At 37.6% G+C, this 17,053-nt stretch overlaps 1 long non-coding RNA gene across 3 annotated transcripts in view; it reads right to left on the bottom strand.

The window, feature by feature from the left end:
* The window catches only part of LOC140496589 (uncharacterized), a 60,109-nt gene that overhangs the window by 29,036 nt on the left and 14,020 nt on the right, over positions 1-17,053 (bottom strand). For all 3 annotated transcript variants that reach the window (XR_011964323.1, XR_011964319.1, XR_011964322.1), the window contains exons 3-4: positions 6,724-6,813; positions 5,069-5,268 (exon numbers count right to left, since the gene is read on the bottom strand). This is a non-coding gene — a long non-coding RNA (uncharacterized lncRNA). The remainder of the gene's footprint in view (positions 1-5,068; positions 5,269-6,723; positions 6,814-17,053) is intronic.

Here is a 17,053-nt window from a genome sequence, read left to right as displayed (position 1 = left end):
GTCATCATTTCTCTGCTGGCATGGTCTTCATCAGCAATGAAGAATGAACACACACACACACACACACACACACACACACTGGACAACTCATTGTTTCCTGAACAGATCCTATGCTTTCCTTTATCCTTTCCTTTGTTCATACAGTTCCTTCTAGTTGGAATGCCATAACTGCCTATCTGTGTTTTGAAATCCTGCTTATCTTTTAAGGTTGTTCCCTAATTACTCCCCATACTAATCCCCACTCAGTCTTCTCCCTCACCTTCCAGCTATAATCTCTCTCCTCCATGAAGGCCTTTTTGCCTCTTTTATGGAACTGCTAATAGTTTGCTTTGTTCTATATTTTTGTGTATTTGTCTTAGTCACTCTAAGACCGACGATCTCTTGATGAGAAAGAGATCACTTTTGTACAACAAACCCACAGAGCCTAGCACATTGCATGCACAGAGTGGGTGCTCAATATATTTTTGCTAAATTGAAGAGCTCTGTCCTAGCATCAGGCATGATAGAAGTGGAGAGACAAGATATAAAAACTCATTATTCTAAGCTACTTGCAACACAAGTAGAGAGATGGGCAAAGATAGAAAGCCATGGAAAAGCTGTTTTTGTTTCTTTAAGAAGTTGATTATTGCCACCCAAGGTAAAGTTAATATAAATCTCATTACATTAGCTTTCATAATAGTCCTGTGCCTTTCTGTTTTTATTGCTATAGCTGGGTATTGTCATCAATCAAACCCTATAAGTATTTCACACATGGACAACATATTCAGGTTCTGACAATCATGAGAGTTCTGATCTGAGGCTCACCATTGGTAGTATTCTGAAAGCTTAGTCAAGGAAGAAAGAAGACCAGCTCCCTATAATTTACCTAGGTTCTATGCTAAAGCAACAAGGCACCCTGAGGGAGAGACAAGAGACAGCATGTGCCAGAAGTGTCAAACCACTAGCATCACTTTGACCACTACTAATAGAAATAACCCAAGACCCCAAACTGAGAACCCGAGTGCTCCAACAGATTGCTAATCCTGTTACCAGTCCCACTTCTGAAGCCATAGTCAAATGTAATAAACCCCTCTGGAGAAGAAACTCACCACACTCCCCTCTACCATGATCACCAGCTGTTGACCAACTGCTGAGCAATTGACACCAATGGGTAGGGAAATCAAAGGGCCCTGGGAAGAAGAGCATGCACACCCCAAACCAATGGTTCTTTTTCCAGCTCAGACCGCAAAGCCATCATCCAGAGAAGCAACCCTTGTGAATAAAGGGCCAGTTAATCCCACTAACCGCCAAGTAACTACCACCTAGGTGGCAAACAAGACAGCCTAGACAAAGCTTCGAGGCATCTTTAGAGAGAGACAAGTGTCAGAATGTACTTGGCAAGTCAAACCAAACCAAACCAAAACTTCACCGTGTCCATCACCTTCAATGACTGACCATCTGTGACCTTTAATCGGTGTCAGAGCCGTTTCATCTTTAGCAAACATAGCCACTGAAGACCTACAAATGAAAGTTCTTGCCAGCAAAGTCCTTAACACAGTCAAATAGTCCAATATAAGAAACTGGTATAGTTTTATCAGTGGAAATGATATTAAAGAATATAGATTATCAGCTGCTTTGTTCCTGCACCTTAAGGACCACTGGACCTTTTTCATGACTGACGTACACCTGAAACCTCCTGTATATGTTATCTCCTACATTAGAATATGAAAACCTTGAGGAAAAGGACTATCTCTGCTTTTCTGTGTGTATCCTTAGTACCAAGAATAGTGTGTATGGTGTAAGCGCTTGTGTATTCATCTGTTCATTCATTCATTTATTTATATGTTATCCATTATGGTTCTCTAGCTTAGAATCACAGAATGTTAAAAGAGACAGGAACATCTAATTAAATAGTTCTCATCTCACACATGAGGAAAATGAAGCCCAGTGAGATTGTGAGATTTGCCTAATATTATGTAGCTAGGTTAGTACTAGAAGCATCAATGGTACTCCCAATGTGTTGACCTTCTGATTGATTTCTTTCCACTTTTGGAAATCTGCAGCAAGATAAAACTTATCAACTATGATGATGAGATACTACATGTAGCATCTAACTGTCCCTTTTTATGCCCAAGTCACGACTATTTTTCTAATAGGTTTGGCATCAAAGATTTTCATTAGCATACCTTCCAAGAAACTTTGCATTTCATAAATTCCTAAAGAGCACTATTACCTGATCTTCCACTGCTAAATCTAAAAAGTCAAAGTACCTTTTTTCCCCCTAAAATTTAGAGAAATACTATAGTTCATGGAGACTTACTTTCCCTGAATTCTCATTTTAAAGGCTGAGTCAAGTTAACCAAATTCTGTTCAATAACAATATCAGTGGTAAATTTTTATGTGTTGGGAATTTTAGAGGCTTTTGTTTTATTTTCATAAAAAAAAGAATGGTTAGTCTTAAGATGTAGAAGTAATTAGGTAATCTCTGACATATGTATAATTTTGAAATTTATTATAAGGTTTTGGAAATCATTAGCTTGTTAATTAAGGTCTTGGTATATTATAGTCCCCACTAGAACATTCACAGCACAACCGGGCTGCTGTTAATAGCTAAATTCTACTAGATTGTGAGACATTCCTGCAAATAACCAAAAGACAGTATTTCTAGGCAAACACACCACACACAAAGAGTTAGGATTTGCTTTAAATTCAAAACTGAGTCTAGTTTCATGATTTTTTTCCCCAAGGTCACAAACTTCCAGGAAAATCTGGAACTACAGAAAAGTTTTAAAGTAGTTTCAGGCCAGTATATGAGTATGAGTGAAAACTATGCCACATCAGGTGATTTGGGTTGAATTTAACTGTGTACAAGATAGGCTAGGGGCTGGGTGGGGTTGTATTTTTTGGAGTCAAACACAGTGGGTGTGTACACAAGTGGGCTAAGTCAAATAAAAATGATCTGCCCCAACCTACTGTATACTAAGGCTGCCAGATTTCACACCATTTTCATTGCCAATGCCAGGAATTCCTCAGTTGATTGAGTGGAATAAAGAGTTAGCATTCCTAAATCTTTGAAATGTAATCATATGAAAATGAAGCTGAGAACTCATCACTGGTCACTGGAGCAAGGAACCAGATGCCTTTGGCCAGAATCTATTATTTCTCTCTCTAGAAAAGATATGAATAAGAGTTAATTAATTCTCATGACAGGCATCATGAGAGAGTGGAAAGACTGTTTGCAAGAAAATTATAAGGCCTGGGGGATGGACACAAAAAACATAGAATCTTAGAGTTGAAAAGGACCTCAAAGGTCCTATGTATAAATCCTTATTACTTCATCCTCTGTAAGCAGGCGTCTAGCCTTCATCTGAAGATATCTAGTGAGGGAGAACCTGAAACCTACTGAGGCAACCCATCACAGTTTGTACAGCTTTATTTGAAAGATGACATAAAATTGGTATGAATATCACATATGTTGGATAACATAGGGTCCTGAAAGTGAAGAGAAACCTGACCTACTGGCATAGACCATTCCACTTTATGATAGCTCCAATTACCAGGAATTTTTTCCTTGCCAGAACCAAAAGGTGTCCCTATGGAACTTCCACTTGTGTTCCTAGTTCTGCCCTCTAAGATTAAGCAGAACAAGCCTAATTTCTCTTTTACATGACTATCCAAAAAGATCTATGCAAGCTAGAACTTAGGGTTGAATATGAGATGAAATTTTAAAATTGATAAATGCAAATGAGTAACTTACACTTGAAAGTTAAAAAAAACCTGTTGCACAAGTACAAGTTAGTAGAGGCATGACTAGACACTAGTTAATACAAAAAAAAAGAGGGGGGGAAGAAAATATCTCTGAGCTTTACAGGTCTGCAACTTAATGTGAGTCAACAATACCCTATTACAGTCAAAAAGACCATGGAATTTAAGGTTGAAATAGAGAAGGCATCATGACTGGGATTAGGGAAGTGTCATTACACTATACTCTTCTCTGGCCAGCCTACTAGCCTACATCAAGAGTACTGTGTTCAGTTCTGAGTGTCTGATTTTAGGAAAGACATTGGCCAGAAGATGTCCAGAAGCCAATGAGATTATGCCATTGATGTATCAGTTGAAAGAACTGGGGATATTTAAATTGGAGAAAAATTTCCCAGGACAGTTATGAAAGCTATGGTCATATCTTTGGTGGGCTGTCATGTGGGAAAAAGATGAGATTTGTTTTACTTAATTTTGATGGACTGAACTAGAATCATGGTCAAAAGTTACATAGGGCCATCTTTTGGCTCCAGGTAAAGAAAATCTATCTAGCAGTTGGAGCTATCCAAAAGTGGGATGAACTGTCTCAGCATACTTCAGGTTTCCCTGCACTTTTTAGACAATGACTAGGCTCTCTGTGTTTGATATTCAAACCAGTTTCATGTCATCTTCAAATTTTTAAAATATGCCATACCTTTAGCAAATTACTGATTAAAAAAAATTAAGCAGCACTAGGCTGAGCACTGATACTTGGGACTTTTCACTAGAGAACTCCCTCTAAGCTGATACCAAGTATTAATAAGCACTCTTTGGGTCTGACTATTCAATCAATTCCAAGACTACTTAACACCAATCATCTAATTCATATCTATCCATTTTGTCCACGAGAACAGCATGAGAAACACTGCAAAGTGCTTTGTTGAATTCCTACCTTTACAACTTATTAGATGAATGATCTTGGCCACTTTAAGTAATCTCTTTGAACCTAAGTTTTCTATCTGTTTATAGGATCACAGATTTAGAGCTTAAAGGGATCTCAGAAGGAACCTAGTCCAGCTTTCTTGTTTTACAAATGAGGAAACTGAGGCCCAGAGACATAAAAGCTACAATGTTATTTAGCTGCTAAGTAGCAGGGCTAAGATGCAAACTAGTGCTTGTTTTTTTATTCAAAATCCACTTCCTTTCTACTGCATATGAGCTCTATTATCTACCTTATAAAATTATTGTAAGAATCAAATTAGATCATGTAAATAAAGCCCTTTGTAGTCATAAAGCTCTATGGAAATGTAATTTGTTACTGAATGAAGGAAAAAGAGAAAACCTAACTTACATTTATGTTCAACAAAGTCCAACTTGGATGCTTCTATCCTCAAGGCTATGCCAGTGAAACACAAGCTTTGGCAGATTCTGTCGTATTGGTACAGCCTCAAACATGACCCTGGCAAGAGACCAAATCTTATTTTCCAAGGTATGGAGAACACATTACTTGTAGGCTGGCCACTTAGTGATGAACTCATTGTCCATGGCAACCTATGAAACAATGAAAAATACAAAATGACCCTAGTCCTGCGTGGACCCCTTCTGTTTTTGAAGTAACAATGGCAGAATGGATGAAAAAGAAGACAAAACATCCTAAGAATCACACAGGTTTTCAGCCATCTATGAATTGAAATTTTGCTGTTGGTGCTTTGAATGTGAAATCCTTTTCTGATGACCAAGTCATTGCCCTCCAAGGTCCCTTCCAGCCCTAGATCAACGACTCTGTGACTCACACTAATGGAAGAGCTGAATAATATCAGTCACACAATTCTTGCTATAAAATGAAATGGAAGGAAGTTGCAGCTAAGGGGCAGGATGGCTGACAGATACTCCTTGCAAAAGTAAACAAGGGAGTTGGTTTTCATCATATACTGCAAAACAAAGAGAACCATTATTTTATGGGATAGCTGGCCATTTGTCTGTGTAGTATTAATGATAAGTATGCACAAAAAGACCAACATGAGGGAAAATTTAAATATATACAATATGCATATATACATATATACAAACACACGTACATAAATACACATATATGTGTTTATCATATTCAGTAATATCAGTTGTTGAGTAGAAAGTGTTAGAGGAGTATGATCTAGACTATATTTTTGATGTTTGTTGTTTGTTGTCAGTTTTCATTTGATTTTTAGATATTGTTTGATATTATATTTATAATGATAGGACTCCAACAGGGAGTCACTTAGGCTAAGTAGTCCTTATGTCCATGGAAACATATTGGCAAAACAGACAGTTATTACTTTTACAATGTTAATTCTATGTCAAGAGGTAAGGCTCCTACCTTTTTGATTGGATGAACTCTTGTCCTACTGCGGGGACCTTGGAAGGGTCTCCTTTTTCTGATTTAGTTAACAATAGACCCTCGCACCAATTTGTGGTGGAGATAAAGAAACTCCCCTTACCCAAACTTCACCAAAGTCTCTTATCTATAAGGGACCCCAGAACTTTCTACAACTTCTGGGATTGATTAAGAATGTTCCCTCCTACATCTGACACCAATTACCTGTTTTCAACCAAAACCATTCTTTAGAGGAAATAAACTTGCCACCTGAACCCCAACTTTAAGTGTGTTCCCTCTCCAATACATTTCCCTCATTCTCAGGCCAGGGGTGAGTTTCTTGTATGAGGGAACAAATCTCCTTATATCACCATATCATGTTTGCCTACTCTCTGCCTTACATAACACATAAAGCTCATGATTCCTGAGTATCAAATATCTAGAAATCCAGAACCCAGGTATTTGCTTTAACCTGAGCCATGAGTGGCCAAGCAAATCAAAGAAGGAGGGAAAATGTTCGTTAAAACAACCTTCAGGATCTAGATAGAGAGATCTGTCTGGAAAGTATGAAAGTCAACAAGAGGATGCTCACTGAGTGAAAGTTGTCAGGGAAGAAACTGGAAGGAGCAACCAAGAATACGACACAGACTTACTCTTGCTCCTGGCACTGTGTATCAGGTACCATAAGTGGGGGTACATCTAGTACTGGACAGGTAGTGAAGGATGCAATAGCTGCCATTTTTCTGGGTTGGAAAGAAGAAGGAACATGAGAGACCCAATATGAATGGCAGTTTGTTAACAACAGAACAATTCAAGAGAAGTATCAGTAATATTTATGGGCATGAGGGAGCTAGGTAGTATAGTGAACAGAGATCTGGGTTTGGAACCAGGAAGAAATAAGTTCAAATCTTGTCTTTGACACTTAGTAGCTGTGTGGCACTAGACAAGTCAATTAATTTCTCTAAGCCTTAGTTTACTCAATCATAAAATGAGGGATTTAAACTTCAAGGCCATCATATGAATATCTGAATTTCCTGTTTAATATGTTTGCTTCTGGACTGAATAATCAACACAAACAAAGGAAGCCCACCAAAGTTCCAAAGTGGCCAGAAAGGAGAACATACAAAGATAACTGACAGAGTGATTATAAAAAGAACATCAGTATTTAGGTTCCCTAGCCTGAGTTTGAATCCAAGGTCTCTGTGACCCTGGGAATATTGCTTCATATCACTATACCACTGTATTCTCATACTTGCATTATCTATTTCCAAGGGGTGTGTTGTAAGAAAGGTGGACCTTAAAAGGTAATAGACAAACATGAGAACTATGGTAATATGAGGAATTGAAAGATTAGTAAGAAAATGAGGGCATAATACATTAAGAATGTGAGGATTCTCCTAAATTTCAAAGTGTTTGGAACAATAAATATAGAATAATAGATCATATTACTCCCAGATAACATCCAGAATTCTCACTTAGACAACAGAAAACAAAAATCTGCCTATGTGGTAGACTTAAGGGAATGGAATATTGCATTTTTCCACATGATGAACTTGGATCCATTATGTCACTATATGGAAAATATCATGAGTCACATAAATTTTACTCTTTAAATGACCTACAGTTGTAGAGCAAGGAAAGTTAATTTTGACAGGCAGACTTCAAGGAGCTTAATAGTATTTACAGATGTGCGATCAATTACTCTGTTAAAATAAATGATTGAAATCCAAGCTTCCTCATTATGGTCCAGCTATTACGTAATAGTTACTTATTGAACAAATTATCATATAAATTCTTATGGTTGATGGTTTGTCAATTAATTGTGCTATAGTTTTAACCAAAGTGAGTTTTAGGCTCACAAAATATAGTAACATAGAAAACGAAACTCCTGAACTTTAGAAACTTAGAGTAAGGTAGAAAGAGTAAAACGTATCCAAAACCCTCTGTGCCTCTGTTTCTTCATATATAAAATGGGAATAATGATAGTACCTATTTTATAGAATTGTTGTGAGGACCAATAAAATAACACATGTAAAATGCTTTGCAAATTTAAAGCACTGCAAAAATGCTAGCTGTTATCATTATTAACATCATTATTTCTTAAAAACCTATCAATATTCACTATTATGATAATTATTTTGACTTCATGGACCCATTAAAAGCATCTTGGGAGTCCCCAAGGATCTGTAGGAATCTTCAGACCATACTTTGAGAACCACTGATCAAATATATGAATTGCATGTGGGTAAGGTGGAATGAAAATGAAAGTTATGAGAAGTGAGTTGATTGATGAACTAGAGCACCAGAAAGTCTGAGGTGCCATGAACATAGAGAAGAAGATGGTAATCCGGGTATTAAATGCATTGAAACAGAAAGAAGAACCACTGAGGGAGGCCATAGATAACTGTTAGTAGGACCTGGACAGGGTAATTTAGTCAGATGGAGTTAATGTCAAAAAGGAAGAAGGTTCTGAGTAGTGACAGCAGAGGGTGAAGGTCTAAAGTAACAATGAGGAGTAAAGAGTATGATCTCTCATTCTCCTATCCCAATATGTGTGTTGAAGACAAGGAGGGGGAGGTATGAGAGAAGACACATCTGCTGATGGAGAAGGTAATGACCTAGATATTTAGTGTCCTCTGAGGGGGAGCCAGGTTATCTTAAGTACAGGAAGATGGCAGAAGAGTGAGAGGAAGAATTCTGAGTTCCCACAGACAGGTTTCATTTCCACAAATACAGATTGCATCTTCTTCATATTTCATGAGCAAAATTCAAATTCAAAGATTATAATTCTTCTAAGTTCCTATCAGAAACACATCATTGCTTGCCAACCTTCTAATGATCATCCTCTCTGAATTTAGTGAAACCAGTATTCTTTCAGTAGACTTCACCAGTCTCATAGGACCACACTCAAAACTTGGCCAGCTTTATAGGTCCCACCTAAGTTTGTGCTTCAGTTGACAATTGATGTAGCCTTCAAGGACCTAGGCTCACAGTTATACCATTAGTATGCTGAAAAGGATTTTAGTGTAGGGTATATAATATAAACACATTTTTCAAAGTGGTCTTCAAGTATTAAATAACCCTTATGAATCCATGAGAAATAACAAATTTCTTTATTACAAGTGAAGAAACTGTTACAACGGCTTAATTGCAAGAGCGCATTTAGGGTTAGTCTACAATCCATGAACTTGTTTGTTTCTTTTGGGGAAGGAATGATTTTTCAATATAGTTTTCAACATAATTGATTTCCTCTGTAACAAGATATAATTAATTTTATACATGAAAAAGCATTGTTCTGAGAAAAGGTACCAAGCTTTACCAGATTGCCAAACGGATTCATAATCACACAAAAAAATAAAAATTAAGAACTCCTGTCTTAATAATTTGTTTAAAAGTACAGACACGTAATCTATATTAACTGAGATTAGCAGTCTCAGTCATCTGCCTTCCCAATCCTACTCGTTAGATTACAATGATATTTTTAAAAGATTTTTGAGACTTATTTGTGTCCTTACTAAATGGATCAACAGATCAATAAATTTTCTTTCTCATCATAGGGTGTAATTCTGTGGAGAGAATTTGTGATTGGATACTGAACAACAGGTTGAATCTTTATAAATGTATATTTGGACCTTTGTACTAACTTTAAGCTGAGGACATAACCCGTCTGTCTAGCTCTTGCAAAAGAAGGGCTAATAAAGACAATTCTGCTCAAATGTGCAATAAAAATGTTGATATTAAGTAGAATTCAATAACCTCAGATCGGCTCATGACCCATTTTGTAGTCTGGAATCCAAAGTATAAGGTTCAATTTAAAAAACATGCACATCACATGGGGTAGTGATTCCCCATATGTTACAAGAAAATACTCTCTTTTTAAAAGCTCTGTTTGTTTATCTGGAAGATGGAGAAGACATTGAGGTTACCCCCTTAAAAAAGTGGTCCTGCACAGGCTTTGAGGCACATGTGTGCGTCTGTGGACCTACAGTGTGGTGATTTCCTATACCATACAGAACTAAGCCATTCAGTTGTAAATGAGGCCTGGATGGCACTTCATAAACCATGTGCTCATCTCCCATCAGACCTTGGATTCTATTTGAGCACTCATGACATTTTTCTTTTTAATCTGGACCTATTCCATGCTGGCAGACAACCAAGTTCAGTCTGTTGAGAGTGCTAATAAAGCACATGGAAGAGCTGACTTTTTCAGTGGCTATACCTGCCAACACCTTGGGTTGGCTTCCAATTTGGAGGGAAGCCTGTGGCCTTAACATTTGGCTTTGTAATGAGAGAGAATGTTTTTCTCCTATAAACACTCCAATTCATCATTATGGCCTCTGTGTCAAGGCAAGCTTTTTTTCTTTCAAGCCATTATTAAGAAAATCACTGCACCTGGTTACCCAATTCTCCTCACTCCTGAACCATGGTAAAACTTTGGTTTCCCCACTTTTTCAGGCAAAATCAAGAGAGTGTTCTGGAGACAAGCTGAGGGGACAGCTGTGTCACACAATACAGAAAGCCCATAAGTAAAGAACAATTTTCTTTCATCATATTCCATGTGTGTATGATCATTTTCCTCCCTGATAAATAATCAGAATGTTTGGATCAACTTCCAAAACCAATTTTATTGTTTCTGTGAAGGCCTAAGAAAATGCAACCTTCTGTCTTTGCTCCATTTTTTATCATTTCTCCTCTTACATCTTTCTGGGACACCTCACAAGTATTTATCCCCTGATCTCTGGATGCCCATCAGACTAAATAAGAATAAATTACTTCCTGCTTGATTCATAGGGTGAGCTATTAAATGTGATTAAAATAGCTATCACTTCTGTGAGGAGAAATAACATTAGGATGACCCCATATGGCTTTCACAATAGAAATGAGAAAGGGCTGGAATGACTTTTTGACTTGGGCAGCTCCTTTGACTCTACCTTACTCTTTAAAAAATAACTATCTGTGTAAGACAACTGACTAATGGGATTTCTGTTTCTCTAGTCCCGTTCCTGATTCACTCACTTCTTGAGAGGAAATGTAATACAGTAGGAACAGTTCAGAATTGAGACTAAGGATTTGAATCTCCAATCTATCATTTGCTATTTTGTCTGACCTAGGACAAGTCACTTTACCTGCTGTAAAGGCAATCACACTGGCATACCCAGGATGGCTGCTAGTACAGGTTCTTAGATCTGCTTTACTAGGAAAGATAGCTATTTAAGGGGTCAACAGTCCTTTTAAATTACATCCAGAAAATACAAACAGAGAATATATGTGTGTGTATATACATACATACATATGTGTGTATACATATATATATGCATATATATATGTATGTATATGTACAGAAAATACAAACAGAAATAAAGACCAACACAGGGCTTCCAACTATCTGACCATAAGCAATATATACATCACAGATCAACTATCTAACCAACTATCTAACCATTACATACATAGTTACCAGAGAGAAAAGCACCAACATTTGGGTTTTCAAAGCCAGGGGAGCTCCTTAATGGCTACCCAGAGTCTCATCTGGCACGTAAACCTTCTTCCAAAGAATGAGCCCCAAAGCAAAACCTCACCTCAGAGTATATATAACAAAGACTCAATTCCTGATTGCTTCAGAGCCAGTAGGCATGAAACCTAAGTGACTCAGCACAAATGTGAACTATGAGGTTCAAAGGAGACTACGCCTTCAGATGCTCACAGTTTAGCATGAGCCTGGGAAACTGAACTCCAGAAAGAAAATTTAAGAATCCCACTTTGCTTGCTGTTACACCTGACTTTCATCATCTTTAATATAAATATCATAACACTTATATTATCTGCCTCATGGAGTTGTTATGTAGAAAGTATTTTGAAAACAAAGCACTGTAAAAATGCAAAATTGCTGTTGTTTCTAAAATAAGAACATATAATTGGGGAGAATCAGATAAAAAGCATTCTTTGGGCATGTAGTTTGTCCCAAACTAATGATCTCGAAACCTCAATCAGTCTGTGACTCCCTAGACTCCTTCTGGCACTTACCTATTTCATGATGCTAAGAATCTTCTTCTCTGACTCTTTGCTGGTACTTGAGAAACTACCTACGCCAGCCATGCTTAGTCCAAACTTCACTCGGTCCATGACTTCCCAGATTCTACGCAGCTGTGGCCATCAAACCTCCTTTCACCTCCCTTTTATAAGTTGTCTTCCCTAATTAAAATGTAAGCTTCTATAGGGCAGAGACTGCCTTTTTTTTTTTGAAAGTAGCATTTGTATTCCCAGCACTTAGCACAGTGGTCAGCACATAACATACTAAGCACACAGAATTTATGGGAGGTTTCTAGCACTGTGTGACTATGAAAATGTCACCCATAAATCGAGATTATCGTGTTTAGCTACGACCCTAAAGATGAAACCACTCTATCTATCTGGCAAAGACTAGGGTCTTTCTAGATTTCAGGGGCTTAGTTGAGAGAATCATTCAGGGTGGAGAGACAGAGACAGAGACAGAGAGAGAGAGACAGAAAGGCAGAGATATGGAGACAAAGAAATAGAGACAGAGAGACAGAGACAGAGAGAGAGAGACAGAAAGGCAGAGATATGGAGACAAAGAAATAGAGACAGAGAGACAGAGACAGAGAGAGAGAGACAGAAAGGCAGAGATATGGAGACAAAGAAATAGAGACAGAGAGACAGAGACAGAGAGAGAGAGACAGAAAAGCAGAGATATGGAGACAAAGAAATAGAGACAGAGACAGAGAAAGACAGACAGAGAGAAGAAGGCAAGAATGCAGAGATGGTTGCTGTCAAGTGATCAAAGATAATGGGAAGTTTTTTGTTAGAAGCCAACAGGGAGAGACTGGAAATTTCTGGGTTCATCTCAATATTCATAGCGCTACTTCTGGCATAGTCAGTTTAGTTGTTTATCTCCTCTTTTGCAAGAATCTTTAGAGCCTTTCCCTCTGCTGCCTCTTAGGATTGGAGGCAAAATCCCATCTTTGAAGGTCAATGAGAGAGTACTGCCCCCTTTTCTAAGGGAAGTGTCAGTTTTGAACTGAGAAAGCCCAAATCTGTTAACCACAAAAAGCCATTTTATCTAGTAGCACATTGTTCTAGGCTTTGGAGACATAACAGAGAAAAACAGCTTTCTCTCATCACAAAATTTATGGCCTCCTAGGAGACTGAGATGTATACAAATTTCTACAGTACAGAGGATAAGAGACTCACCTGCTTTGTCACCAACATTAACAACTGCTGACAAAATGCAAACAAGAAGAAGATCGGCATAGAAGCTTTGGCGGTGCCATCACCTTCCAGACCACCAGACCTACTTCTACTCCAGCTGTCTCAGCCTTTATGTCAGGAAACAATTCCAATGGAGAAGGGGATGGTCATCTCCATGAACTATCAACTAACTGCCACTTACAGTGAAGGCAAACTAGCCTAGCTGAAGCAGCTGGCCTCCTGAGAGGGAGATGAGTGTAGCATGTGCAAAGGAAGGCAAAACGCCACCACCTTGACTACCATCTCCTCTCAGACCTTGAAGGTGACAATTAAGGGCCCTGAATCTAAGAGCCATGGGAATAGCAGTACCCTCCAAACCACCACACCTGCTTTCAGCTCAGCTCCCACAATCACCACTGAGAGGAGAAATAAACATAGAGACCCACCTTTCTCATCACTATCTGATACAATTGTTGACCAACTTCTAGCAACAGGAAGAGGAGCACAAGAACCCTCAGAGTGACATCTATACCCCAGACCAGCATTCCTTCTTCTATCCTGTCTCTTAAAGGCATTATCTAGTGAAACAATTTCTCTGGTGAAGGGTCCAGTCATTCCCATTAACTACCAACTAACTGTCGCCCAAAATACAGATAAGCCAGACTAGCTGAAGCATCAAGGCACCCAAAGAGAGAGACAAGAGGCATCATGTGCCAGGCAAGTCAAACTACCACCATCACCATCTTAATCAACATCTCCTCTCAAACTCTTATGGAGACAAAGGTCTTTATATTCAGTATAATTTTAATGTTAATCATATTTTACCATAAGGGAAATCTTCATGAATTGTGATTTTTGGATGTTTTTTTATCTTTTTCTAATTTTTATTTTCAATTTTATCTTAATTGATTTTTTGTTTACATACATATACACCCCTTCGCAACATTTACCTAGCATATCATCTTTTGAAAAAGTAAAACAGAAAAAGCAGTTTTTATAAAACCAACCAATAGATCTATGGTAAATGACAAGAAATGCAATATTCTACACCCATAGCCCCTCACCTTTGCAATTAAGGGAGAGAGGGACATTTTCTCAACACTCCTCCAATGCCAAGCTTGATCATTATAATTTCATGGAGTACAGTTTTGTAGGAGTTGTTTTGTTTGGTTTGTTCTTGTTTTTCTTTTTTTTGTTTACACTGTTAAATTTATCTTTTATATTTTTTTCCTGGTTTTGTTTACTTTGTCCTGAATCAGCTCAGAGAAGTCTTCCTGTGCTTCTCTGAATTCTTCATAATCATCATTTCTTACAACTGAGTAACACTCCATTACATTCATGAACCAGTTTGTTTAACTTTTCCTCAAATAATTGGTATCTACTTGGTATCCACAAAAAGAAAATGCTGCTACTAATAAATATATTTTGGTTTATAGGGTACCTTTCTTTCTTTCCTTTGCCCTCTTTGGAGTATGTACTCATTAGTGGAATCTGAATCAAAGAGTATAGACATAAATGATTTATCTCGTAATACCAAGAACTTTTCAGAACAGTCAGTGTACCAGTTCTAGAAGCACACAGCTTGGGCTTCCCTCTGCAATTCCACTTCCTTAAAGTCATTTCAGTTTTCCTGATTACATGGAGTGAATAACTCTAGCAGGTGTTAATTTCTCCTTCTCATAGTATCTTAAAATCTGATCATTCAAAAAAATACTGTCCATTCTTAAAAATAGAGCTAACAATGGGTTTTCAAAAGCTATGCTCGTAGAGGGCAAACACTGGCCAGTCCTACTATATTGTAAAGCCTTGAAATATGGATGACTATGTATCTGTTCTCAGAGGATCAGCCACCAATGTTTAGAGAGTTATACCACTGGAGAGCTGGCCACACAGGATTGAATGCTTCTAACTGTAATAATTCATGAAAATACTCTGCTAAAGTAGAGAGGGGCTTATGAATAGCTTTGATGGAGGTTGAAGATAAAGGATTTTTCTGTGCAGAAGTTTTGGATCAATGAACTACTAAAATTGTTGTTTAATGAGAGTGATTCAATATTCTTAGATTTCCCAATGCATTCCCTTAGTATTTAGAGAGCCTCGTGTATTCTAATTCTCTGAAAACTGATAATATTCCATTAGTCAGAGAACTGCATTAACCAAAACACCTCATAGCCTGGATACAAAATTTATCCTTTGTAGATTTCTACAAGCCATACATTCAATTCACAAGTTATAATACAGTATTTCCAAGTTAGAAGGAACCACAGAGGCCAACTAATCTAGCCCAATCTGCAGTGTGCTGATAAATGTTTAACTACCAGATCTTGGGGGTGGGGAAGGAATGTACTTATATTTACATTTCATAAACATTATTAATACTTTCTCCAATACTTCCTTAAGTTTAACCAATAAACAAAACATTATATCAAGCCATGATCTGTAGTTTTTGCTCCTTTCCAAGGTATAAATGCTTACACTGAAAATTTAAAAATCAGCTCTGACTCCAGCATACCACTCATGCAATCTGAGTAAGAATGTTCCCCTGAGCAAATATTCTGAGTCAGTCCTAACTCAAGCCAGTCTAGCAATTCAGGCTCAGGGTTGGAATATAACGAGAACCCTGGTGGACTATAAAATTCAATATGACAACTTTACTTCAAAAGGGAAAAGAAGGGAAGGAAAAGGAAAGGAATTAGGGAATAAGCATTTATAAAGCACCTACTATGTGCCAAACACTGTGATGAGTGCTTTACAAATACTATCTTATTTGATCCTTAATAATGTTTAAAAAAGGATATAATTCTTAAAGTTGAAACTGATCATGACTGAATAAAATGCTTTTACCTTCCACTTCCTCAGTCATCATTGTAATCAACAGGGCTAGGTTAGAAAAGTGGCTCAGGAGGTAATGATAATCTTGCTAAAATCTCCAACTCCCTATATGTAGTGCTTTTTCTACCCTGGGCAGCAGGAAAGTCCTATAACCTCTTGGTTGCCTTAAAGGTTCCTAGCCTACATAAAATAGGCACCACTCCTAAGATAGAATACCTGAGAAGTAATTATTTGTCTTTTGTTTTTAACAACTCTATGAATTTGGGGATACTATATTTACAAAGTTAAAAAAAAGGATATTTTTTATCTAGGAATTGGTCCCACTTTTCCAAGAACTCTTCAGTTGCTACCCCACTGGCAATCCACCGATACCAACTTGTATTCCTGAATCTTCTTATGCATCCTAAGAACTCACGGCTCTGTAGCTGCCCCTATCCATTGCTATATCCATGCAGAGACTTCCATCCAGGTTCAAGATCCCAACTCCCTTGCTCTTGTCATTTATTCTCTATGTGTTTCTATCTGCAGCATGTATTCTTTCTAACTGTTTCTACTTTATCTTTTGAAGTCCATATGAAAGGTTGTAGCTCAGATTATGAACTACATGAAAGACTGTCAAATGCTTTCCTAAAATCTAGCTGAATTATGTCAACCAAATTTTCCTGGTCTATCTGTCTAGCAAATCTACCAAAAAGCAAAAACAAAAAAGAAAATGAAATTAGTTTGGCAGGAACAATTCTTATAGGCAAGCTGAATACCTTTGATCACCACTTCCTTTTCTCAGTGTCCACTAATCATCCCTTTAAAAATATGTTCTAGAATTTCACTAGGAATTGAGTCAAGCTCACTAGATGATTCTTTCCTTTCTTTGAAAACTGGAACATCTTGCATTTCTCTAGGCATATGATGGGGGTGTAGGGTGTGTTCAGAGAGGACCAGTACCTT

Source organism: Notamacropus eugenii, chromosome 1 (assembly GCF_028372415.1).
Source record: "Notamacropus eugenii isolate mMacEug1 chromosome 1, mMacEug1.pri_v2, whole genome shotgun sequence".
Taxonomy (NCBI): domain Eukaryota; kingdom Metazoa; phylum Chordata; class Mammalia; order Diprotodontia; family Macropodidae; genus Notamacropus; species Notamacropus eugenii.
Note: the sequence above shows the minus strand (reverse complement) of the source record. Positions and strands in the feature narration are given on the sequence as shown.